General features: G+C 44.1%; 1 long non-coding RNA gene across 9 annotated transcripts in view; it reads right to left on the bottom strand.

Moving 5' to 3' along the window:
* Positions 1-211: 211 nt before the first annotated feature.
* LOC112428264 (uncharacterized) overlaps positions 212-26,999 on the bottom strand; it is a 42,807-nt gene continuing 16,019 nt past the window's right edge. For 2 of the 9 annotated variants that reach the window (XR_011606402.1, XR_011606407.1), the window contains exons 2-6: positions 23,886-24,089; positions 23,281-23,440; positions 10,135-13,795; positions 8,495-8,559; positions 7,474-7,981 (exon numbers count right to left, since the gene is read on the bottom strand). This is a non-coding gene — a long non-coding RNA (uncharacterized lncRNA). Of the gene's footprint in view, positions 5,379-7,473; positions 7,982-8,494; positions 8,560-10,134; positions 13,796-18,496; positions 18,667-19,449; positions 19,578-23,280; positions 23,441-23,885; positions 24,090-24,185; positions 24,274-26,999 lie in introns of those variants that run through there. The other 7 variants (XR_011606406.1, XR_011606403.1, XR_011606404.1 and 4 more) reach the window with 7 other exon arrangements.

Here is a 26,999-nt window from a genome sequence, read left to right as displayed (position 1 = left end):
CGAGAACAACCTGGGCAACATAGCAAGATGCTGTCTCTACAAAAAATTTAAAAATTTCCCAGGCATTGGCTGGGCATGATGGCTCACGCCTGTAATCCCAGCACTTTGGGAGGCCAAGGTGGGCAGATCACGAGGTCAGAAGATCAAGACCATCCTGGCTAACATGGTGAAACTCTGTCTCTACTAAAAATACAAAAAAGTAGCTGGGCATGGTGGCGGGCGCCTGTAGTCCCAGCTACTCAGGAGGCTGAGGCAGGAGAATTACTTGAACCCAGGAGGCAGAGGTTGCAGTGAGCCAAAATCACGCCACTGCACTCCAGCCTGGGTGACAGAGCAAGACTCTTTCTCAAAACAAAACAAAACAAAACTTTCCCAGGCATGGTGGTGTGTGCCTGCAGTCCCAGCTACTTGGGGAGCTGAGATGGGAGGACTGCTTGAGCCTAGGAGTTTGAGGTTCCAGTGAGCTATGACTATACCATTGTACTCCAGTCCAGGTCACAGAACCAGAACCCAATAACCTGTCTTTGAAAAAAAGAAAACACACACACACACACACACACACACACACACACATATCCCATATTCCCATCTCCGCATCCCCAGATCCTAGGATTCCTTGGAGGGAGGTACCTGCAGTGGCCTCACAAACTCCTTTTGAAAATAAGAAATAAAACTGAGCAGTCTTCCCCATGCAATTCTGATTTCTAAGCCATCCCCTTCATCCGCTGGGTTAAGATGAATGCTGAAATGCATTTCAGCATCTTCCTATCACTCCCTCAATCAAGAAGAGGAGTCTCTTCCTGTCTCCTGGCCTCCTGTTTAGAATTAACCATGCTGGGCCCAGGGCTGCCCACCTGTAGCATGGAATTTTGGGATTCAGGCTCTATTTTGCATCTCCTGTACAGCAGCACCATTAACTAGGCCTCTGTTGAATGACTTCTGTTGACTCTGTGTATTAGTCTGTTTTCACACTGCTAATAAAGACAATTTACAAAAGAGAGAGGTTTAATGGACTCACAGTTCCATGTGGCTGGGGAGGCCTCACAATCATGGTGGAAGGTGAAAGGCACTACTTACATGGCGGCAGACAAGAGAAGAGATCTTGTGCAGGGAAGCTCCCCTTTATAAAACCATCAGATCTCGTGAGACTTATTCACTATCATGAGAATAGCATGGGAAAGACCCACTCCTATGATTCAATTACCTCCCACTTGGTCCATCCCACAACATGTGGGAATTGTAGGAGCTACAGTTCAAGATGAGATTTGGGTGGGAACACAGCCAAACCATATCATTCTGCTAGACCCTCTGGCTCTGACCCCTGGCCTGTCTAGATTTCTGATAGCTCCCAAGCCCTGTCTACACCTGTCTATCAATCTGTGCATTGACTCAACAGCTTGGGTTAGGCTTAGAGTCAGCTTAGTCTCATCCCTGGTCCTACTCAGCCCTATCAATTGCATCATCTGTCCCAGTTTGGCAGACTGAAGCTTCCCAGGTTCCACAGGGGCTGCAGGGTGACTGGCACTCTTTTCAGTGGAAGAGGGAGGGACTTCTTTCCAAACACGACAATAAGAATATACAACGGAATTAAAAAAATAACAAGTCTTAAAAGAATTTGGGACTTGAGAAACTGCAAAAAACACAGTGTGACTGCAGCATGTGGCATGAAGCAAGGGGCAGGGAGGATGATGCTGGGAAGCCAGCATAGAATGAGCTCTGGAAGGGCCTTATTTACAGAAGACCTGCCCGTGGGATATAAAACACTCCCATACATGATCATTTGGGGGGTCCTCAGTCAGCTTTCTAATCTCTGAATTACTGGGCTTCTGCATTCTTAGAAAGTTTCTCAATGGTAAAGCTGTTATTTAAAATTAAGTTGGGTCCCAATAAATAAGATAGTGACTATCCAGTGACACTAAGGATAGTAGAGACAGGTTGAACTTGAGATTTATGAAAGAAGCAAAATCGGGAGGTTGTTATAAATGACCGAGGGTATATATTAGCCAAGGATACTTTTGATTACCAGAACATTCAACACAAACTGGCATAAGCAATAAAGAAAACTGGTTTGCTCATGTGATGGGAAGAGTGCAGCAGTAAAGTGGGCTTCAGATGTGCTTCACTGAGAGGGACCTTGGGCCCTGACTCTTTTTCTCTGTGATGCACTGGGCTCTGCCTCCCTCAGTGATGGGCTGTGTCCTCCTACTGGGTTTCTTCATGGTAGTCAAAGGGCTGAGCTTGTCCCAACCTCATATTTGTGCATCACCTTCTTCAAAGCAAAAAAAGAGGTTTTCCTTCTCCAACCATCACACAAAAGCCATGCATTTACTCTGTTTGGACCAGTCAGAACCAATCTCAGGGCCAGGGGAGGGCCACACAATGAATGATGTGGGCCAACCTCTAAGACAATTTCCATGGCAAGAGAGATGAAACCATTAAAGGATTTGTTCAAAAGCCTTGGACTAATCAGGGTCCACCAAGTGGACTAGGGGTAAATTCTGCTGCAACTGCATAGCAAATACCCAGGGAGGCAGGTGGGAGAGGAGTAATTCCACAAATTGAAATCTGGGCACTGTGAGCAATAGGAGAGGGAAGGAATGGATATTGGGTAAGAAGCCAACCTGTGTCCATGCTAGAGGGTGAGGAAGGAGAGACTAGGACTCTCTGGCTCTGAGACTGTGGATGTTAAACAACCTTAACAAAGCCTGGAGGAGATACAGAAGAAGTAAGTTTGGGGGCAGGCAGAGAGGTGAGGGAGAATAATAAATTTGTTATTGAATTTTAAATGACTAAAAGACATGTAAGTGGAGATGTTTGATGATCAATTCTGGATCTTTCCAGGAACCCCACACCAGGGAAACCACCACTCAATGATCCCACTGTTTATCCGAACACTGTGCCGAGTCTCTTTAGAGTTTTGAAAAACTCCACAGTTATTGATTAGCCATTAGTGATTCCCTCCATCCCAGCATAAGTATTTCCTCTTCTTTAGTGCAACAACCTCCAAATAACTGGAAATGGGGTTGAGCAGGTGCAGATCGGAAGACAAAACATCCCTCTTAATGTGAAAAATTCATTTGTGGCTCTAATTGCTTCAAACTCCAAAGGAAAAAAGAAAATCTCCATCCTCCCAGCATTCAAAATAGAACACAGGCTTTATCTGAATGAAGAAAATAATCTGTCAAGGGAAAAATAAGGACTTACACTGCTCAGATGTCAATCTCACAACATTGTAAAGGAAAAGCAGGTTTAATTACAGTCACATCTACATAGAATCATTTTTGAATGGGGTGCACAAGAACCTAAAGGTCTAAGATTTAGACTTGACAAGATACTTCAACAAAGGCTGATGGAAACAGCCAAGTGTCACGGGGTGGGTTGGGGAGACTTGACTCTGGATGGGAGTTGTGTCGTACACAATAGAGGGGACCAAAGCAAAAATGTTCCAAGTTGCCTTTTGAATCTATGAAATCATGACAGAAAAATTAAATCTAGACTCTCTTACCCAAAGTAAGTGTTTTATTTTCAATAACACAGCCTTAATGGTTGTCCTATATCCTCATGAAGAACACACAAAGAAGTGGCCTGGAATTTTCTAGTTTACCAATGTCAAAACAGAGGCTAAGAGAAAGGGCCCATCTGAAGCGATCCAGAAAACCAGTGGTGACTCTGAACTTGAGGAACTAGAGTGATTCCGTGTCTCAGAAGCCAGGCCACAGAGCCATCAACTAAAACTAAAAGGCAGTTAGCAGTCACTGCAGAACATAAGCCTAACCTTACCCATCTTTCCTAAGCCCTTCCTTCCCATTCCCCCAAAAAAAGAATTTGCAGAGAAAAGTAACCCATGTCCTCTTAGCAAAGCAATTTCTCTGCACCAGGGTCTGTAAACATTGGAGGGAGGATCTAGACAATTCAAAAGAATACATGCTTTACTAAGCTTGAAGGGATGTACCTCACGGGGCACCTGTGGGCCTGCAGCCAGATGGGTGCCCTCTGGCCCTGTGCCCAGGCTGCTGTGTCCAGGCAGTGCGAATGGTGTCTCTTCAGCTCCCATCACTAGTCTAATCATGACTAGCCTAGCTCCCTAGGAAAAAAGAAAAGTTTCTTTTTTTCTGTTTGTTTGTTTGTTTGTGAGACAGAATCTCACTCTGTAGCCCAGGCTGGAGTGCAGTGGTGCAATCTCGGCTCACTGCAACCTCTGCCTCCTGGGTTCAAGCGATTCTCCTGCCTCAGCCTCCCAAATAGCTGGGATTACAGACGCCCACCACCACACCTAGCTAATTTTTGTATTTTTAGTAGAGATGGGGTTTCACCATCTTGGCCAGGCTGCTCTTGAACTCCTGACCTCATGATCCACCCGCCTCAGCCTCCTAAAGTACTAGGATTACAGGTGTGAGCCACTGCACCTGGCCAAAAAAAACATGTTTCTATGCCTTCTCTCTTCTTGTTTTCTTTCCCTTCTCTTTCTATTCAGAGAAAAGCCACTGGAGGAACTCAGTTCTTGGTACTGTGTATGTCTCCCTACTCCTGTGTTACATCTCCTGAGATCTGTGAGAGCATCAAGAAAGCACTGGAAAAACCAAAAAGGATAATAGAACCTATAAATATATCAAGGCGGTAAACTGGATCTACTATCAACTCTGAAAACAAGAGCTGAGTCACACGTAGCACACGCAGACAGGAGTACTTCATGCTAGGAATGTCTTCCCTTAGGACAATGTTCAGGAACCAGAATGGGGCCTGCAGAAGTCAGAAGGTTCCAGCTGCTTCACAGATCAGTCTCCGGGAACCCCTGAAGAGGCTCCCTAACTCAGGGCAGTATGAAGACAACGGAAACATTGGTTGCCAATCAATGACTGTGCGCCATAGAATGACAGTTACACATGCTTCATTATGCAGTTAGCGTGAACATAATCCTACAAACAACAATAAGAAGTATGAACAGGCTGCTTCTGATATTAACTTCTAGTCTCCCGGCATTAAGGATCTGGTGAAACCCCTTAGTCAGATGTGACAAGGAGTTGCCTTTGTCTCATCCCGTAGGGACTCATTTTCTTCTCACATTATCCAGCCTCTGCGATCTCTGTGTCCCAGGCTGTTCTTGTTCCCTTCCAGTCTGTGCCAGAATGGTTACTTCCTGATATCAATGTCATTATTATTAATTGCAGAAAATACCTGCCTCCTGGCCTTGGATTTTAGAAACAGGCTGCATCTGTTGTGGTTACAGCAGAGTGCCTACTTTCCTTTCAGTGCGCTCCGCCGAATGCCCAGCTGTCAATAATTTACCATTTCAGGGTTGGCTTTTTCTTCTACATGATTGTGGCTTTGTGTCTCTCTCTGAGTACCTCTGCCTGTGAGCTCTGTGTTCCCCAAAGTTCCTAAAAGGAGATTGGGAACGTTATCAGTTTGCTCCTTTAGACAGGAATAGCAATTTGCAAATCCAAATGGAAATTGTTTCTCTTTCCCAACACAGCGAAAACACTCTCTGTTATGTTAGAACACACTTGGCAAATGTGCCCCTGACCACAGTCAGTTATTCTTGCAGCCTGACTCTGGTATAGCAGTGTAATTTTGTCAAAGACTCAATTAAAACCATGTAAGTTTCAATGATACGTGATCCTAGATCATCAATCCTGTTTTTGCCATAACACACCTTTTACTTTCTAGGAATTGGCAGAGGGTTGGTTACTGTAGGAACAATCTGTAATTAGCAATCAAGTATATTTAAATGACAGAATCTATTCCAATAGAATGTTTTACCCCAACTTGCTTTAGATCTAGATATGATATCTAGATATGAGGAACCTGATGACAATCCTATATGGGGTGTTTGGACCCTCGATCTATGAAACAGCATTGCTATCAAACTATATTTGACAGTCCTATATGCAAACTTAAAACAGTTGTCTCTATGAATCAGTAATTAGTATTCGCTGTCAGCTAAAACATTTTGAGGCTGGGTGTAGTGGCTCACGCCTGTAATCTCAGCACTTTGGGAGGCCGAGGCAGGCAGATCGTGAGGTCAGGAGTTCAAGACCAGCCTGACCAACATGGTGAAACCCCGTCTCTATTAAAAATACAAAAATTAGCTGCGTGTGGTGGTGCATGCCTGTAATCCCAGCTGCTTAGGAGACTGAGGCAGGAGAATCACTTGAACCTGGGAGGTGGAGGTTGCAGTGAGCCAAGATCACGCCACTGCACTCCAGCCTGGGCAACAGACCAAGACTCTGTCTCAAAAATAAAATTAAATAAAATTAAATAAAATTGAAATGTATTTCCAGGTGGAAACAACCTAAATGTTCATATCGTTGGACAATTTTTGCATGAATGGATAAACAGAATGTGGCAGATACATACTATGGAACATTATTCAACCTTAAAAAGGAAGGAAATTCTGAGCCATGCTATATCATGGGGAAACCTTAAGGACATTGAGTGAAATAAGCCAGTCACAAAAGGACAAATACCACATGACATACTTAGTCAGATTTATACATAGAGCGAGTAGGCCAGGCACAGTGGCTCAACGCCTGTAATCCCAGCACTTTGGGAGGCTGAGGTGGACAGATGACTTGAACTCAGGAGTTCAAGACCAGCCTGGGCAAAATGGTAAAACCCCATCTTTACAAAAACACACAAAAATTAGCCAGGCATGGTGGCACGTCCCTGTGGTCCCAGTTACTGAGGCTGAGGTGGGAGGATTGCTTGAACCTGGGAGGCAGAGATTGCAATGAGCTGACATCCTGCCACTGCACTCCAGCCTGGGGGCCAGAGCGAGACCCCATCTCAAAAAAAAATTTAAAAAAGAAAGAAAGTAGAATGGTAGTTGCCAAGGGCCGGGCACGGTGGCTCACACCTGTAACTCCAGCACTTCGGGAGGCCAAGGTGGGTGGATCACCTGAGGTCAGGAGTTCCATACCAGCCTGGCCAACACAGTGAAACCCCATCTCCAATAAGAAATTACAAAAGTTAGTCAGCTGTGGTGGCGAGCACCTGTAATCCCCACTACTCAGGAGGCTGAGGCAGGAGAATCTCTTGAGTCTGGGAGGCAGAGATTGCAGTGAACCAAGACCATGCAACTAAACTTCAGCCTGGGTGACAGAGCAACACTCCGTCTCACAAAAAAAAAAAAAAAAGAATGGGGGTTGTCAAGGGTTGTAGGGAAGGAAAGAAAACAAGTTATTGTAAGAAATACCAAGTTTCGGCCAGGCGCAGTGGCTCACACCTGTAATTCCAGCACTTTGGGAGGCTGAGGTGAGCAGATCACGAGGTCAGGAGATCGAGACTATCCTGGCTAACACAGTGAAACCCCATTTGTACTAAAAATACAAAAAATTAGCTGGGCGCAGTGGTGGCCGCCTGTAGTCCCAGCTACTCTGGAGGCCGAGGCAGGAGAATGGTGTGAACCCGGGAGGCGGAGCTTGCAGTGAGCTGATGCGCCACTGCACTCCAGCCTGGGCAAAAGAGCGAGACTCCATCTCAAAAAAAAAAAAAAAGAAAAAAGAAAAAGAAATACCAAGTTTCAGTTTGGGTAGATGAAAAAAGTTCTGGAGATGTTGGGGGGTGATAGTTGCACAACCAAATGAATGTACTTAGTGCCACTGACCTGTACGCTTAGAAATGATTAAAATGGTGGATTTTATGTTATATGTATTTACCACAATTTTTTAAACATGATATTAAAAAATTCATTTCCAAGTGAGGATTTTTAATATTTCCTAAAATATCTGACTCTGGTTGAAATGGCTTCCAAATCACACAGATTGGTTCTCCTGTGATCTTAACAATATATACAGAATACCTAGACTCTCACACACATGAGAATATGGTGACATCCAACTGCGAAGATTTCAAAGTTCAGAGCAACAAACTGCTAGAGCTTTTTCTTGGTTTTCTGGACAACGCACCTAAAAGGCTTCTCTGTTCTTCAAAATCCAAAAAGGTGTGTCTTGTAGTTCTACTCACAGGGGAAGTAGACGGGCTAAAAAGGTAAATGCACAGCAAATCATTCTCCATGACACATCACAATGAACACTCTGCTTTGCTTTGCTCCTGCAGCCAATGACCCCGGAAGTGGTTTTGTTCACCATTGCACTTCCCAGGGCTCTTCCACCTGGTGCCGCCTTCACCCTATCTGCAGCTCTCCTGCCTAGACCTGTCCTGTCCACTGAACTGAATTGGAGGAAGGAAATGTTTGTCATTAGGAACCAATTACTCAAAGATACAAAGTATGTATGTACATATATTTTCCATTTTTTTCTTTTTTCTAACTTTTCTTTTAAGTTCAGGGATACATGTGCAGGTTTGTAACATAGGTAAACTTGTATCATGGAGGTTCATTGTGCGGATGATTTTGTCACCTAGGTATTAAGGCCAGTTCCCATTAGTTATTTTTCCTGATCTTCTCCCTCCTCCCTCCTCCCTCCTATAGGCCCCGGTGTGTGTTGTTTCTATTTTCATTTTCAAAGAGAGATCTCCGAAGGACTCACATTACCTTTTCTAGATAACTTTTGACAACAGCAGCTTCAAATAAGGTAAATATTCATCACCACATAGAAGCTGAAATGAAAATAAGTCATGAATGAAATCCTAATGAAAATAAGTCCTGGCCGGGCGCGGTGGCTCAAGCCTGTAATCCCAGCACTTTGGGAGGCCGAGACGGGCGGATCACGAGGTCAGGAGATCGAGACCATCCTGGCTAACACGGTGAAACCCCGTCTCTACTAAAAAATATATATATATATACAAAAAAAATACCTAGCCGGGCGAGGTAGCAGGCACCTGTAGTCCTGGGAGGCGGAGCTTGCAGTGAGCCCAGATCGCGCCACTGCACTCCAGCCTGGGCAACAAAGCGAGACTCCGTCTCAAAAAAATAAAAAGAAAATAAGTCCTTAAAACAGTCCTTCTTTTCTTTTTTCAGGAAGTCTGTGGATGGCTATGCATTTGATCCCTTTTCTCATGTCTGACTCTGTTTCTGGGGGTGTCATGTGGCAAAAAAATAAAAATAAAAGTAAAAAAATTTAAAAAGGAGGAGGATGGGCTTTAAAGCCAGAGAGAGAGATCCCATTCCTGGCCCTCCTGTGTGCCAACTGAGCAGCTCTGGCTCTCTGGAGACCCCCAGCTGTCTATCTGAAGATGGTAACACAGGCATCCATGCTGCAAGATTGTAGCAAGGATTAGAAATTACGTATGAACAGCATTTGAAGCAGTGTGCAATAAATTACATCAATGATCGTGATGTCTGTATTGCAAACATAGTGGCGTATGTCACACATCAATATCTTTACACTGCTCAGCACAACCACACCTCCCCCACCATTGCCCAGGAAAAGGTGCCCTGCTCAGAGTCCTAGGAGACCGCACACCCAAGGTGGCCCAGATTCTTTCTCCTTAAACTATTGCCTATTTTATCAGTGTGGGAAACTGGGCAAATAGCGCAATCACATAAGAGTCTCCTCATCTGTAAATGTTGCATCAGGCCAGGTGCAGTGGCTCACACCTGTAATCCCAGCACTTTGGGAGGCTGAGGCAAGTGGATTGCTTGAGCTCAGGAGTTCAAGACCAGCCTGGGCAATGCGGCAAAACTCTGCCTCTACTAAAAATACAAAAAATTATCCGGGTGTGGCGGTGCGTGCCTATAGCCCCTGCTATTCATGAGGTTGAGGTGGGAGAATAGCTTGAGCCCAGGAGGCTGAGATTGCAGTGAACTGAGGTTGCAGCAGTGCACTACAGTCTGCGTCACAGACCCTGTCTCTAAATAAATAAATGCTGCATCAGGCCTCAATGCTTGAGACCTAAATCTGACTTATATCTGTTTTGGCCAAATTCCATGCTGACCCTCTAAAGACAGCGCTCAAGCCACAAGCCACAGGACTGTTTGCTATTTTCTCCGCATGGCCATGGTTCCTCGCTGCTGTGGTTCTCTTTCTTCTCCCCATTTCCCACTATTATCCTCTTTCCTTTCATATAGACTATATAACCAGAAACATGAACATTAAAGCTTAAGAACAGAGTTCAGCCTGTAATCTCAGCACTTTGGGAGGCCAAGGTGGGTGGATCACTTGAGGCCAGGAGTTTTAGATGAGCCTGGACAACATGGAGAAACCCTGTCTCTACTAAAAATACAAAAATTACCCGGGCATGGTGGTGCAAGCCTGTAATCCCAGCTATTCAGGAGGCTGAGGCAGGAGAATTGCTTAAACTCGGGAGGCAGAGATTGCAGTGAGCTGAGATCGCGCCATTGCACTCCAGCCTGGGCAACAGAGTGAGACTCCATCCAAAAAAAAAAAAAAAAAGAACAGAGTTCAGTGCTTATTTAATACAAGTCATTCTTCATGCAAGGAAATGATTACGCATATTCAGAGGAGAATAACAAATATGGTGTGTCGTGTCTTCCAGAACTTGGTATCCTCATCCTTTAGCATTGGTGCTACCACCAAGGGACACGAATGCATGCTAATCGCAGACACTTAGTCAACTCATCTTTCTGCCTCGCCTTGTGCTATCCCAGGGAGCCTTCTCTCAGTGTCCTTGCAAGAGACCTTATCCCCTCAACCACAGCTGGTTAGATCAGGGATGACTACCTGATCCAAGCTGGGCCAATCAGATTCTTTTTTAAGAAGAGATTACTGAAATACAGGAGTTCTAGCTGGCCTCCTGGGAGTACTTAAGCTGGAAACTGATCAAGACTGGGAAGACTATATCGGGTCCACATGGAAGTAGAACTGAGAAATGGAGTCTGCAGAAAGCAAAAATGAAGCAGATACCCAGAGAGAAGCAGATGAGAATATGCATAGGTCAGAGAGAGAGGGAGAGAGAGAGTGGAGAGAGAGTCTTCCTGTCTGAGGGCTTTCTAATTGCTGGTTCCAGCCATTCTTAGGACCCAGGAATGTATCCTTGGGTTCTTTGAGACACACTCATATCCTTCTGATGGCTTTCTCTTTTTGCTTAAATTAACTTGAATGGAGTTAATTTAAGTTAACTCCATTAACTCTGGAGTCAGTGTTCCTTGAAAGCAAAGAGTCCCTGAAACAATGCTTCTCATCTTAGCTACTCACCCAACTGGGTGATGCCATTACCATTGCCACCAGCAATCACAATGAAACATTCCCCTTGAATGCAGGGAGTTGGGAGCCAGCACTCCTTGGACAGCAGAGCCAAATGCCAAAAGCACATCATACTAGCTTGTAGTAGCGTTTGTTAGCCAAATGGTGTGCTGGCAAATGTCTAACAACCAGTTCACCTGGAGAAAAAAGCTCCCAGTTTGAAACATTTGCCGATTTCTATGGTGTAAATAGCCCCACCATTGCCACTTCTAATGTTATATTGCTGAACACAGACTTTGGAAAAGATACTCACAGTGGACTCTTGGGAGTCAGGACAAGTGGCTATCTAGCCTACATTTTCTGATTTAGAAATACTTCCTGGCTCCCTTGTATGACTTGGTTCTTGTCATCTCACTCTTGGGTTAATGGTTCAGAGTGTTATTAGCTCCATGTTTTTTATTCTGAACCAATTTAAATCTCTTTTGGAGAAGGCATAGTAAAATCATTTTTAAAATACAGCCTCATTCTTCTCTGAGAACCATAGTTTTATGCCCTCTCAAACACTAAGAGAACAATAATAATAATACTGAACACTCATATGCAATTCACAGTGTCTAAATTATCTCAATGGCATGCTATGGTGGCTAGAACATACACTTTGCCATCAGACTGACCTGCTTTGAATCCCTGCATAAAGGATGCATTTGGTAAATGTTAGATTTCCTTTCACATATAACGACTCATTTGCTCCAAGTATTCATCCAGCCTCAGTGTTGATCTTGTGCATGACAGACAAAATCAGAAAAGACTCCTAAACAAAGGCCACAACTTTCTCAAGGGATCAGTTGTCCCTTTTTGAAAGGAAGAGCTGACTCTTTAGCTGAGGCTGGAGGCAGAGCATACCTGAGTCCAGTTTTAAGAAACCTCACACACTCCATTTCAGAGACCAGAAGGAAAGCTGGACCCCAAATGCTGCACTTCTTGTGTTCTACTTTGAACTGAGTTTTTGTCCTCTGGTTCTGCTTGTAAGATACAAATGAGACAAGAATTCACGGGAATCATCTCCCTCTGTAGACTGCCAAAGATGCACATCACCCTAGCAACCGCAGAGGAAGAAATGTCCTTTGCCGGTGTGCAGTGGGGGTATCTCAATGGTTCTCCTGTTAGGTTTCAGCTTCAGCTCAAACCATTTCCAGTTTTACCTTTCCAGTGATTTGATAACAAACACTGGAGCATGAACCAACTTGACCCATCATTCCTTCAACTCCCCTCACTCTTGACTATCCCCTACCCCTGGTTTCTAAGAAACCTAAATTTCCCAGTCCCCATTAGTCTCTGGGTCTTTGAGAACCAAGGAGGCAACTTTCCCATGAGCAAATGGCTCCCCAAACCCTGCCTGGAGCGCTTTCAAGTCAAGACAAAGACTTTATCTCATAGCTTCTTCAGTAGGGTCTTGTGTTTTGGACAACAGTTTTCAAAATCCTTAGCGACATATTTCCTTAAGTGGAATCTCACATCAAAGTCCTAAAAGAGATTAAAAAAAAAAAAAAGTAGAGTTGTTTATGACTTTTTAAGTCTTTTTTTCAGATCTCAAAAAAATTAGAAGTTGAATTAGAAATTGCACTGGTTGAATTGCAGTGAGGGCCCCAAGAGACTCCTGCAGACCTGAGCCCTGGTCCCTCGCTTATTAAAAAGGCCTTAACAAATGGCAGGGAAACCCTAGGGCTCAGTTTGAAAACCACTGCACTAGGAAGCTCTTTCTCTGCCTGTGTGCAGAATCAGGAGCATCCAAAGTGAGTTGATAGCTGGGGGCAAGGAAACCGGTTAGTAGTTTGCTACAGTTGATCAAATGAATGTTAAAAAGACCTGAACTACCTACACGCCTTTTTAGGGGGAGACATTCCAGGGACAGAGTAACTAGGACTGGGCAACTAATTGGATGTGAGAGAGACAAGAGAGGACAAAGATGTCTGATTTTTCAAGCTTGTATGACTGCGAAAATTATGGTAGAAATTCAGTAGAAATGGCACTCAGAAAGAGAAGGAAATAATCCATTTGGTTTGGGGCATGCCATATAGTTTGTCTGGACTAGTTTAGCTTCTCTCTTTGAAATATCCTGGGAGAACTTCTATCCTAGATTGAGAAGGTGACCTGTCCACAAGTTCCCATAGGAAACCAGGAGGGAGCAATGGCCCCATCACGCCTCGTGGGCAAACATATATAAGACACAAAGCACAAAAATATATGCCAGTTGCAAGGGAATAGGACTCCAGGCTGTGAAATCTATTTACCCCAAAGACATGGACAAATGGTCAAGATCAAGCTTCTAAATAAAAATGTGTTCTCTCTCCAGGCTCAGCCCTTCTGAGGACATGGACTGGCAGCATTGCTCTCAGCCGGAATGCTGTCAGATCAGATAGTTGACAAATGTTTGCTCAGAGCCTGCTATGTTGGGGTTAGCCTAGAGAGGTGAGATTACTGGCTGTCCTCAGAATTCAACCAGCCTAAGCATACAGATGGGGTCACCCAGACCACTGTTTATTCTCCGGAGTGAGTTCATTTGTTTATCTCAGAATGATCCACAAATAGTGACTTCATGCAGTTATGACCAGGGACTCTCTGTGCTCCATGACCCAGGCTGGGTGCACTTGGCTGTCACCGTTAGAAAGCTGTCACAGGAAGATCTTCTAGTGCCAATCTCCTTTCTCCCTCTGTTTGCCACTGGATCACCAGAGAAGGCAGATGGTGCCCTGCAAACACATCCAGAAACCAGACAAATGTGACTTATGTTGATAATGGAAATCCAGCACTGGGCACCCCATCGCATGGGACTAACCGCTGCAATGAGATCCCGCAGGGAGGTGGGAGAGGCAAACTTCAGGTCAACTCAAGGAAGAACGACCTTGATGATTAAGAGCACAGCTTGCAGAGTCAGTCTGCCTGGGTTTGAGTGCTTCCTGCCTCCACCAGTTACCGGCTGTGAAACCTCTCTGTGCCTTAGTTTCTACGTCTTTTAGAAGGGAATAATGATTAATACCTCCTAAGCTGGATATAAGCATAAAGAGAGATAAGCCACATAGCGATTTCAGCACAGCGGTGTCCACACACCCAATACGTGGTGATCATTCTTAAGTCCCGTTCCGCAAAGGAGTGGGCTGCACCAGGGGTAGGAGGTGCCCTATCATGTGGTTTTCCACCCAGCATTTGGACACCTTTGTCAATAAATAATGCAGAGAGATTTCAGCGTGGGTGGGGAGCTGACTCTCTTTTGCTTACTCTGAAGTCACTTTCACAGCTGAGACTGAAATATGGAGTCCAGACACATCCTTTCTTCGTGAGTGCCTGCATCACCCCATGTTCACGCTGCCAGCATTCACAGGACACCTACTCTGCCCAAAGCATCGTGCACTGTGTCAACAGTCGGGGAATTTTAACCCCAAAGACAAGGCAAGCTTGTGTACAGCCGGTCACTGTAGCCATTGCTCTAAAGACCCCAGGAGAAGGACACAGACCAGGCTACGTGCACTAATCAAACGAGGACTTGTTTTCTATTTCTGCCTTTGGGATTATCTAAGGGATTGGCAGGTCTGTAAATCGCTCCAAGCTGCTTGACCACGCAGACACCAGACCTGCTACCAAAAACACCCTGCCAAGCATGATGCTGTTTATCAAAACAAGGTCTTCAAAAATCTTTTCTCTCAATTTCCACTCTATTTCCTAATCAAGAAATAGATAATCCCAGGAGAAAATCAGCTCGCATTTCTCTTCTTCTCTCTGTCTGTCTCTCAGCCTCTCTGTCTCACTCTGCCTCCTTTTCTCCCTCCTTTCTTTCCCGCTCTCCCCACCCCCTCTAGCTTTTATCATTTTAAGCTGTATGCATGCCATTCTTCAGGGGATTAAAGTCAAATTTAGTCTTCTGCAATTGTTATTACCTACCCCTCGGCTTATGAGATGCATTTGCCTGCATTTGTAATGCATCAATAACTTCCACTCTCCTCCACTTGTAAACAATGCATTATATTAAATAGCCTGTGTCTAGCCTTGTATTGAAACAGACGATAAATTAGGACTTCCAGTTCTTGGTTTTTACTGATTCCTAAACCTGCCAGTTACATGCCTGTCCGCCCCACTGAACATTCTCTCTAAAGCTGAGAATGCACAAAGCCCTTGTTCACCGTTCCTCCTGTCTCCATCACTGCTGCCGGCTGTCAGTTTCACACCACCAAGCAGATTGTAATTGGCAGGATGAGGTGCAGAAATAGGGAATGGTTTGAATACGTGGTTCTCACCATACACACATGCACGCACGCACAAAATCCAAAATTTCTCTCTGTATCTCACACACACACACACACATCTTTCTGGTTTACAATGTTCTGCAAATTTAGGGACTTGATATGTGAAGCTTCTAATCAGAATCCACAAGGGCTGCCCTCGTTTTCTAGCCCATGGATTGGAAGCAAGCGGGAAAGGAAACACAATGCAATCAACACCCAGTCCTAACTGGTTCTAACACAGCCAGGCCTTCCCCGTCCTGGACGGATGTTGCTTTGGGAATGCGCCCTGCTGGGAGCCAACCCTTATGTTTTGTCAGGAAGCTTCCCTGGGATCTGAAATCTGCAAACTTCTCAAGAACCATAATCACCCTGTCCAGGCTTGAGTGAGGTCCTGGAGCAAAGAGCAAAAACTCTGGAAAGAGGCATCTAGCTCAAAGAATCTTGCGTCGTTTATATAGATCTTTCCCTTCAGAGCAATGAAAAGTCAGCATCTATCTTTCCACCCGGTGTATTCCAACATCTACCAATCTCTTGCAAACTCAAACCTAGATGAATTGGATCATTTAAAGCAGCGTTTCTTAACCTGGGCACTATTGATGTTTTAAACCAGATCATTTAATTCTTCGTCACAGGGGGCTGTCCTGTGCATGGTAGGATGTTCAGCAGCATCCCTGGCCTGTATTTACTTAGATACCAGTAGTACCTCCCCCCAGGCGTGACAATCAAAAATGTCTCCAGATATTGCCAAATGGTCCCTGCAGGGCAAAATCGCCTTGGTCAAGAACCGCAGTAACAGTTATATTTAGTCTTGATATCTGCCCATTGTTACAGGATTTCAGATCTAATAAAGCCTGGAGGGTTCCTCTAGTCCTGTGGTTCTCAGAATGTAGTCCCCAGACCAGCAGCATCAGCATCACCTAGGAACTTATTGGAAATGCATGGAGCCCCACCCCAGATACACTTAGTCAGAAATTCCAGGGAGGGGGCCCAACACTTGGTGTTTTCATGAGCATCCTAGGTAATTCCAGTGCAAGCTAAAGTTCAAGAATCGCTTTGCTCCTCCAACCCTCTCATTATTACAAATAGAAAAATCAAGACCCAGAGAGGTAAAGAGATTTCCCCAAAGTCACAGAGCTTTTTTTTTCTTTTTCTTTCTTTTCTTTTTTTTTTTCTTTTTTTTTTTTTTTTTTTTTTTTTTGAGACGGAGTCTCGCTCTGTCGCCCAGGCTGGAGTGCAGTGGCCGGGTCTCAGCTCACTGCAAGCTCCGCCCCCCGGGTTCCCGCCATTCTCCTGCCTCAGCCTCCGGAGTAGCTGGGACTACAGGCGCCCGCCACCTCGCCCGGCTAGTTTTTTGTATTTTTAGTAGAGACGGGGTTTCACCATGTTAGCCAGGATGGTCTCGATCTCCTGACCTTGTGATCCGCCCGTCTCGGCCTCCCAAAGTGCTGGGATTACAGGCTTGAGCCACCGCGCCCGGCCTTTTCTTTTTTTTAACAGAGTCTTGCTCTGTAACCCAGTGGCATGATCTCAGCTCACTGCAACCTCTGCCTCCCAGGTTCAAGCTATTCTACTGCTTCAGCCTCCCGGGTAACTGGAATTACAGGTGCGTGCCATGACACCCAGCTAATTTTTTTGTATTTTTTTAGTAGAGACAGGGTTTCACCATGTTGGTCAGGCTGGTCTTGAACTCCTGACCTCAAGCGATCCACTTGTCTCAGCCTCCCAAAGTGCTGGGCTTACTGGCATGAGTCACCACGCCCAGCCTCCCAAAGTCACAGAGCTACTTTGAGAGGCAGACTGTCTACCACCTGAACCAAAGCACTTATCACTCAATCACTCACCTGTGCACCACCCTGGGCCACTTCCCCATCTCACACTTCAGCCCTTTGCCCCTTTTCTGAATTGCACTATTCTTTGTGCTTGTTTTCCCAATCTTTTACCCTTTGTGAGATATTGTCCACTAACTAGGCTAAGATTGAGTTTAGCAATCTCTATTTATACTTCCTTCCGGCTAGCAGCGGAGTGCATGGCAGTGCGTACGGCAGTGAGCACAGGTGTGCATGGCTGTTTTGTGGGTGATCTCTGTTTGTGTCTCTATGTGTGTGCCTTTATGGTTGTGGCTATATGCATGCATCTAAGCATGTTGTGTGCATACATTAGTTTTCTCGGGCTGCCATAACAAAGTGCCACAGACTTGGTGACTTAAATGACAGAAATGTATTGTCTCACAGTTCTGGAGGCTAGCGGTCTGAGATTAAAGTATTGGGAGGTTTGGTTTCATCCGAGGCCCTTGATGCTTCATCACACAGTCTGCTCTCTGTGCTGTGCCCCTGCCATCCTCTCTTCCCATATGGTCACAGTCACATTGGGAGGGTCCACCCTAATGGTCTCATTTTATCACCTCTTTAAATTCCGTATCACCAAATACACTCACAGTACTGGGTGTTGGGAATTCAACATACAAATTCTAGGGGGACACAACTGAGCTTATAACAGTGCACAGAAAGGGGACATGAAAGACAGAGGCAGAGGTCACTGTCATTAAGCGGCCATGCTCCCCTCTCCGGCCTACATCTCCAAATGCAGGATCAGTAACCTGTGACCACCGCTGGCAGCTTGTCCCTTAATTTGAGGGCCAGTGGCAGGCATGAATCTTGTAAGGCAGATTTCAAGCAGGCAGAAACTGACATGTTCCTTCTTTCAGATCAAATGACTATAAAACTCATCTCTTGGGGCTTTCCGGAAAACATGCATGTTAATCCAGGATCACCAGATTGACTATTTTTGATGGAAATTCAAGCAGACATTGTGATTCTTTTCCCCCTACAGTTGTCAGAATTAAAAATAGAAATTTTCACATCAGGTGAGCAGAGCCTCTGACCCCTAGTCTTGTATGAATATTACTAATTTAAAAACACATAGTAAAATAAATAGACTTTCTAATTCAGAAGCAGCTCTGAACTTCCGGCTGATTTCAATCCTGATTTGAGTCCAATGTGGATGCATTTGGGTCACTGTAGAAATCAGGTATTTAGAAGGCTGAATGACCCAGGCTGCAAATGCATAACAGAGCTTAAGTAAGAACCCAGGAGTCCTGACTTCAACCCACAGGGTTATGTTCAGCCAGATTTTATCTGTTTCAAATGGCACAACAGGATCTTCCTTGACAGATACCTCGAGGTCAGGGCAGGCCACTCTTCAGTCTTGGATTCTGGTAGCAACTGAAAGCTAGGACACAGGCAGGAGGAGATCCCCAGGCCATCCTTCCCCATCCAGCACTTGAGGTTCTGTGAGCTCCTAGAAATGGGAAGACTTCAGTCCCTGATGAGTATTAGTCCACAGATCTGTGCGGAGAGTGCAATATACAGCCCCAGGTCAAACAGGGCAGACCTGGAAACCTAAATAGCAGATTGGAACATATGAAATTGCCTGTTTTAAAGTCAAAATGGCTGGGCATGGTGGCCTGTAATCCCAGCACTTTGGGAGGCTGAGGTGGGAGGATCATCTGAGGAAAGGAGTTTGAGACCAGCCTGGCCAACATGGCAAAACCCCATCTCTATTAAAAATACAAAAATTGGGTGTGGTGGCGTGTGCCTATAATCTCAGCTACTTGGGAGGCTGAGGCAGGAGAATCGCTTGAACCCAGGAGGTGGAGGTTGCAGTGAGCCAAGATCATGCCATTTCTCTCCAGCCTGGGCAACAGAGCAAGTCTCCATCTCAAATACTACTACTACTACTACTACTTCTACTACTAATAATAATCATAAATAAAATAAAATAAATCAAAATGAGTAGAATGTTGGCAACTTCATGTGGTTCAACTCATAACATTCATGGGTCTCCCTACAGCTGTCTTCTGAACCCTCCATAGCCCGCTACACTTAGAGGACTCAAAGCACTACTGGAGAGAGGAGAGGTTGCAGGAGATAGCTTCAAAGAGCTCACAATCTGATTCAAGACTGAGAAAATCAGACCAGGCACCGTGGTTCACACCTGTAATCCCAATACTTTAGGAGGTCAAGGCAAGAGGATCACTTGAAGCCAAGAGTTCAAGACCAGCCTGGACAAAATACTAAGACCCTGTCTCTATAAAAAATAAAAAACTCATTAGGCATGGTGGTGCACACCTGTAGTCCCAGCTAGTTGGGAGGTTGAGGCAGGAGGATCGAACGCTTGAGCCCAGGAGTTTGAGGTTGCAGTGAGCTATGATTGCACAATGACAGTCCAGCCTGGGTGACAGAGGAAGACCATGTCTCTAAATAAGGAAAAAATGATTCAGAAAATTAGAAGTTTGTTCTTGTGTTATTCCTGACTCAGAAAAATCAGAACTCGCTTCTGCAGTTCTTTAGTCTCTACACAGAAGATTCCTTAACACCAGAAACTAGTGTATCTGTGAGCTGATGGAAGTCCACAAGCTGTTGGCTACCAGTTCGTGAAAAGTAAGTATAGAAATTGAAAATAATCATTGAAAAACACTTATAACAATTTGACATCGTAATTTTAATTCTGTTGGCTCTAACAGTAAAAAAAATGGAGTTTGAATTCTGTATTCTGAGTTTTTATTTCACTTTTCTTTCTTTTCTTTTCTTTCTTTTTTTTTTTTTTTTTTTGATGGAGTTTCACTCTTGACACCCAGGCTGGAGTGCAGTGGTGTGATCTCAGCTCACTGCAACCTCTGCCTCCCAGATTCAAGTGATTCAGCCTCCCGAGTAGCTGAGGTTACAAGCACATGCCACCACACCTGGCTAGTTTTTTTGTATCTTTAGCAGAGATGGGGTTTCATCATGGTGGCCAGGCTGGTCCTGAACTCCCAACCTCAGGTGCACCACCTATCTCAGCCTCCCAAAGTGCTGGGATTACAGGTGTGAGCCACCGTGCCCAGCCTATTTCACTTTTCTAATTATTCAATGTTATTGTACTTTAAAAATTATCAGTCCACAATGGATTAGAAATATTTTTAAAAGGTATTTCACCACAGATACCTGAGAAGTAATGATCTACAGGAAGGTAGATGTCAGCTTAATATAAATAACAATAACTAATGTTGTCATGGTGTTTATTATGTACAGGTCCCATTATAAAGTCTTGCAACATAAACTCCTTTACTTCTCACAGCAACCTTCAGGTAAGAACTATTATTACTCCAATTTCACAGATGAGGAAACTGAGTCACAGAGAGGAGAAATTACTTTCCTAGTATTGCACGACCAGTCAGTCATAGGGCTGAGATGGGAATCCAGGCAGTTTGGCTCTTGAGTCCATGATGGTAACCTCTGCCATGAAACATATGAGATAACTTGATTCATATATTAGAGGCAAAATATAAAGAAAATCAAGGAATGATTAACACCAGAACTTTGGAAGGGAGACATTGGTGGGAGGAAGGAAGGCAGGGGATGTAACAGGAGGTGTGCGTGCCAGGCATCAAAGGCCTGCTTGCATTCTATGCCTTAACATGGTGGTGAGGAATATGTACAAACGTTCGTTCTATAATACTATCATCCTCCAACTGTACACATGCATTTTACTCACTCTTTGATGTGTATGATGCACCTCACAGTTTTAAAATTTTTTGGAAGGAGTAACTGGAGCTGTCAAACAATGGCAGCCACAGCCTCTGGAGAGGATGAGCGCCCCCTCATGGAGAGGACAAGAACAGCCATTCTCCTCCATCAGGCACAGGGCAGGTGGTAGGTAGAAGGACCTCAAAATTTACTTCTATTCAGACTCTAAGCTTCTTCCTAAAGTCACATTCTAGAATTCACAGGAAGGAAGAAGCCCACATTACCTGAGACTTTGTAGCCACGCCTTTATAGAGTGATGCAGAATTAACATTTAAGGTTGGCAGAAGTGCCTCACTTGAGAAAATGTACCAGAGCACAGTTTACAGTGACAGAGGGTACTGAGGGAGTCCTTGGTATATTTCAAGAGCTTTCACTGTATGTGACTGGTACATTAATACTGATGCAGAAAAAATGGGGGCCACTCCAGGAAACAGGTGATGCCACTTGCCTTGGAGGAGACTGCAGTAAAATGCATACTTGTGCTGCACAATAACTTTTTTGTTTTTGTTTTTGTTTTTTTTTTTTGAGACTGGGTCTTACTCTGTCACCAAGGCTGGAGTGCAGTGGTGCGATCACAGCTCACTGCAGCTTCGACCTCCCTGGCTAATGCAATCCTCCTACCTCAGCCTCCCAAGTAGCTGGGATCACAGACCACCACACCAGGCTAATTTTCTAATTTTTTTGTAGAAACAGGGTCTCACTACTTTGCCCAGGCTGGTCTTGAACTCCTTGGCTCAAGCAATCATCCTTCCTCAGCCTCCCAAAGTGTGGAATTATAGGCCTGAGCCCCCATGCCTGGCCTAAAAGCTCCTCTCGATGTGTAGACAGCTAGTGTTGCTAAGGCAAGTCTGGGTGTGAAAGGTTCGAACCATTTTGGGGTATCTCGACAACAGCTATGTGAGATGAAGATTTAGACCCCTAATCACCAAGAAAGCCAGACTGATGTGCAAAGCAATCCAACAAGCATGTTCCTGAGAGGCTGTAGATCAAAGATTTGTAAGCACACAAACCTGGATCAAATCTTGTTTCTGCACTAACTTGTTGCATGGTCTTGAACAAGTTATTTGACTTCACTGAGCCCTAGTAGTCCCATCTGTAAAACTGGGTGATGATATTACTTACCTCTCAGAGTTACTGGGAAGATTTAATTAGAGATTGTATATAAAGTATAAGCACTTGGCTGTAATAAGCACTTAAAATCTTTCATGACATTTATTTACTGTCATTTGTGAGTATCCATAATATGGAAGGCAACATGGGGAAGAGGCAGAGAGAAGAATACAAAAAAAGAACAAACAGCCCCCTTCCTTCAAGGAAATTCTCTCTAGTGGGATGCTTTTAAAGCTTTCCTAGGTCAGGCATGGTGGCTCACACCTGTAATCCCAAACTTTTGGGAGGCCAAGGTGGGAGGATCACTTGAGCCCTGGAATTCAAAACCAGCCTGGGCAACATAGCAAGACCTGTCTCTCCAAAAAATAAAAAATGAACTGAGTATGGTGGTGTGTGCCTGTAGTCTCAGCTACCAGCTACTTGGGAGGTTGAAGTGGGAGGATTGCTTGAGCCCAGGAGTTCAAGGCTGCAGTGAGCTATGCTCGTGCCACTGCAGCCTGGGTGACAGAGTAAGATCTTGTTTAAAAAATAAAAATAAGTTATAAATAATAATAATAATAAAAATGAAACTTTCTTATAAACCTATCAGGAAAATACATTCTCAGCTTTTTTCTAGGATTATCAAGGCATTACCAACCTGTGTTAAAGACACTTTAAACTTTTGATCTTATTTGGGAGACACCTTTATAGGTTGGAGGTGGGTGGGAAATCTACTGAGACCGTGTATAAGCCAGAAACACCTCCTTTGAACCAGACTGGGGACTATGAGTGACATTAAACTATCAATTGACCATAAGTTTACCAGCCTATGCCCTGTTTATCCTACTGACCCCTTTGTGCCAATGGATTTAATGCCAGAAAGCACTACAGCCTTAGGGAATGCGCAACAGTGCTATTGGCCTCTGTTTGTCAAACTCCCTTTTACGGGACAGTAGCTCCCAGGACCCTGTTCCTATCTATCTGCCCAACAAGAGGGGAGCAGGAAAATCATGTCAGTCTCCTCTGACACACTTGGACCATGCTCTTGCAAAGCCCATCCCCTCTAAAGGGAAAATGAGCCCCAGTGAAAGCACATCTGATTCTTCAAGTTTCTGTGAGCTAAGCATTTGTAAGTACTATTGCTAATTCACTGCACCAATGAAGGAATATCAGTAGCAGCTTTATTTCAAAATGATCATTAATCCAGAAATTACTACCTGGGGGTAGCAAGTTCTAAGACTGCACAATTCTTCAAAGAAATTACTGTATTCAAACTGACCCAGAGAAAGCTAAAAAGTTGCACACCTGCCCTGACCTGAACTCTTCCCACAGCTGTGTCCATTCTAGAGATAAGCAGCTGTGTCCATTCTAGAGATAAGCAGCTGTGTCCATTCTAGAGATAAGCAGAAATCCAGGATTGATGGAAAGCCATCCAAAGGTGATTCTCCTTCTCTCTGATTTGAACCTGGTTGGGGTGATACACAAGGGTTTTAGTTCAAAAGACCTCTTAGTAAAAGTAAAGACTGCATAGAAGCATACCTGTACATGAGAGCTAGTCAAAACATTGATGTAAGAACTTTATCACCTTTGCTAATTATGTCGAGAAAAATTTAAATCAAGATTTTTTAAGGAGGAACAATAGTTGGATAATCCATCATCAGATAAGTGGCAACTGATTACTAGGAAAGAGTCATGATTGCTAGTCATGATGCTTGCCTTGGTAAAGTGGATCTCAATGGATCCTCTGGGTAGATATTTAAAATATTGATGCCAGATCCTACCCCCAGACCAATTACATCAGAATTCCTGAGGAGAGGACCCCAGTACCAGTATTTTTTAAAAGATTCCCAAGTGGTTCTAATGGGCAGCTTGGGCTGAGAATGTTGCCTTAGTTAGCAGAGTTTACTTACCTGAAGCAGTAAATGCTGCTTTTAAAGCAGTTCGACTTTTTCCCTTGAGCACCAGGAGAATCATGTTGATTAATTAACATTTTCCAAACAACAGCAATGAATTAACTGCTGGTAATGTTCAGGCCATGGAATTAGACACGACTCCCATACTTCAGACTCATCTCCCCTGATAGAAGCTTGAACACGGGTTTCCGAGAACGAGAGCTTAGCAAACAACAATCAGAGATAGATTGACCTTAGCTGAGCAAGCACCGTGTAGGGCGCAAAAAGACAAAATTACAAGCTCATTTCCACACTCACTCAAATATGTATTCAGTGTGCCAGGAACAGGGCTAGGAGCTGGAGGTCCTGAGATTATGTGAATATGACCAAGGCAGGAACTGAAAGTCTAATGGAAAGAAGAAAATGTAGACAAAACTTTCCAGCCATGCAATATGTGATCAAGGTACACACAGAGACCTTGAGGTGACAGATGAGGCTTCCTGGAGGAGGAGATGTATGAATTGACTCTAGCAGGGGGAGTGGAAATCTGCCAGGTCAAGGGGGACTAACACACAGGCAAAGCCAGAGAAGAGCTTGAGCAGTTCTGGGAACAGCATGTGCCACGGATGACACTGGAAAGGCGGGCAGAACCTGATTATAAAGACCCTTGTATGTCACTGAAGGATTTTTACCTTAACCTTAAAGGCAGATCACTTGAGTCCTAGAGTTCAAGACTAGCCTGGGCAACAAGGCAAATCCTCATCTCTGAAAAAGTACAAAACCATTAGCCGGGTATGGTGGCACACATCTATAGTCCTAGCTACTCAGGAGGCTGAGGTGGGAGGATCACCAAGCCCCGGAGGCTGAGGCTGCAGTGATCTGTGATCGTGCCACTGAATTCCAGCCTGGGTGATAGAGTAAGACCCTGTCTCATAAAATATAAATAAGGCAGGGAAGTGACATGATCAGATTCACATTTAGAATGACCACTCTGGCAGTTTAGAGAGCCTTGCTACTCAAGGTTCATAGACCAACACCATCAGTATCGCCCAGGAGCTTGTTAGAAATTCTAAAAACCTCAAGCCCTATTTCAAACATACTAAATCAGAATCTATACTTTAACAAGCTCCCCAGATGATTCACGTGTACTTTAAAGTTTGAGACACAGTTAAGAAAGGATAAATTTTCATGAGAAAGAGGTGAAACTTTAGGAAGACCATTAAGGAGACCATGGCAATAATTTGTTAAACCTTTTCTTTAAACAGTTCTTTAACAATTACATATGGATGAGGACTCCATGTCCTCCAAAATATCCCATTGATAAGTGAAACATTCAAGCAATAATTGTACAGATAAGCTGAATTTTCTTCTTAAATTACCTTCATTTTCCACCAGATTAGCAAGAATCCCACAGACACAGCCATAGCATGAGAACCACATGTCATGTGTACTGAACTATGCAATATGTATTGCAGAATTTCAGATAGAGATTCAACAGAAGGGAGGGAAGGTCTCTTTGTCTAGTTTTAATGATGGGTACAGGCAATGAGGCCATAGTCTTTCCTTCTGTTATCCCAAAACCCATTAGTGGTGTGGGCACTGCCTTGATAATAGGGACCCGGAGACTGAGACTAAAGTCAAGTGTGAACTTTACAATTGCTGATTGTGTGTTCTGAGAGACAGAGAAGGAGACAGAGATCTGAAAAGAGAAATGGAAGAGGCTGTGTGTCTTGGGGTAGTCTTTAGTGAAGAAAATCCCCTCTCTCTGATCATGGACAATAATATTGATGGGACCAAGTTGATTCTCTTTTTCATTAGAAAATAGGCTTCTCCTAGAAGTGAATCTTGACGAATTTGAAAGAGGGAGTGTGGTCTACTAGGTAAGAAGTAGGGGGTTTAAAAAAACAAACAAGCAGTCTATAAATAAGCACACGTACACCTCATCTCTAACAATCAGCATGTTATTGAACAGGGTGTACAAATTGGACTTGGGTTAAATTAAATCTATTTTAAGCCCATTCTGGGAATTTGCTATTTAAAGAAATCCTTTGTAAAGTGGATAATCACCCACTAATGAAGCTTTTGTTAAATCTGGAGTTCTACGAAGCTAAAGTTTCCAAACTGACTGCTGGAAAGATCACCCCACAGATATCTGGTAGAGTACAACTTGTCTGTGTGCCAGAGAACCAACTTCTGTTAGGAAACCCACCTTCAAAAAGAAATAGAGTCCTGTCCTTGCAGAAAATGAGTAGATGGACAGAGAAAAGAACATATAATGTGGTGACTAGAAGAGAACCTGGGACCCAAGGGTCAAGCAGAGCAGTGGGGGCTGGTAAGGAGACAGCAGATGAGTTCGTGGGTAGCAAGTGCGACATAGACAGCAGAGTGAATGACCACAGAGGACAGGGAGATTGTACTTGAATTATTACTAAAACCTTCTCTTTTTTTCTTGTGACAGCATCTCTTACCAATACTAAATCCTTCTTGTCTCTAACCTCCGGATGTCTAATGCCGATATCCAGAATGTTTCAAAATACTATTAATCCAGTTACCTTTGTTGCATCTGTGAGTTCTTAACTAACTGGAGAAACATTCTGGTTGGGTGCAATGTAATATACAAATAATTTAGTGTTAATCGAGTGATCTTGCATATCTTGACTCTAAGCACCAAAAGGGGACAGCCTTCTTGCTGGCCTCCTTAGATCGCCCTCACAGAAAAGAGGGAGTTTAAATGGAAAACTGAAAGATGGGAAAAGTTTGGTAATTGGGAAAAGGAGGTAGGAAAAGGCAAATCAGAGTTAAAGCCAGAGGCATAGCTACATAAGACCTTCTCTTTAAATTACCAAACACAAGTCATGGGCTCTCCAATAGAAAGACCTGTCCAGCCGTAAGCCTGGAATGGGACTCCAAGAAAAGACTCAGGGTGAGGAGCTGAGGACCGAGCAGTTCCACTTCCCAGTAGTGATCTAGTATCACCATGTCCTCCTTAGCCACTCACACTGTCCATAACACAGGACTCCCTCTGCCTACATCCCAAGATTGAATGAGAAGGAAACCGTTCATTCGTTCAATAAATATGTATTGAGCCCCAAATAATATTGGGGCAGGAGGTTTGAGAATTACTACTTTGCC

The sequence above is a fragment of the Macaca nemestrina genome, chromosome 8 (assembly GCF_043159975.1).
Source record: "Macaca nemestrina isolate mMacNem1 chromosome 8, mMacNem.hap1, whole genome shotgun sequence".
NCBI lineage: Eukaryota > Metazoa > Chordata > Mammalia > Primates > Cercopithecidae > Macaca > Macaca nemestrina.
Note: the sequence above shows the minus strand (reverse complement) of the source record. Positions and strands in the feature narration are given on the sequence as shown.